Here is a 352-nt window from a genome sequence, read left to right on the forward strand (position 1 = left end):
GGCCGAACCTCTTTGCAACCCTGGCCGCAGCCCGTGATCGACGAGCTACGTCCGCGCAAAGTCAGGTTGTTTCATAGTAATTAATATCTCGTTAACCATTGCAGAAATCGCAAAATGGTAGAGGACTTTTCGATTCAGTTCCACTCTCCCTGCTCAGGATGGGAAATTTAAGGACACCCGGCATAAGAAAATATTTATATGTATACACGCTGCCATGTATTAACAGTTTTAATGCATATTTATTAGGTGTTAAACTTAATTCCTGCCGTTTTTCGTCTCCAAAATTGATTTGTTTCGAAGAGAAATACCTTAATCAAAGTATTATTAATAAAGTATTATTAATTAGTAATAA

Source organism: Trachymyrmex cornetzi, unplaced genomic scaffold (assembly GCF_001594075.2).
Source record: "Trachymyrmex cornetzi isolate Tcor2-1 unplaced genomic scaffold, Tcor1.1 scaffold1314, whole genome shotgun sequence".
Lineage (NCBI taxonomy): Eukaryota > Metazoa > Arthropoda > Insecta > Hymenoptera > Formicidae > Trachymyrmex > Trachymyrmex cornetzi.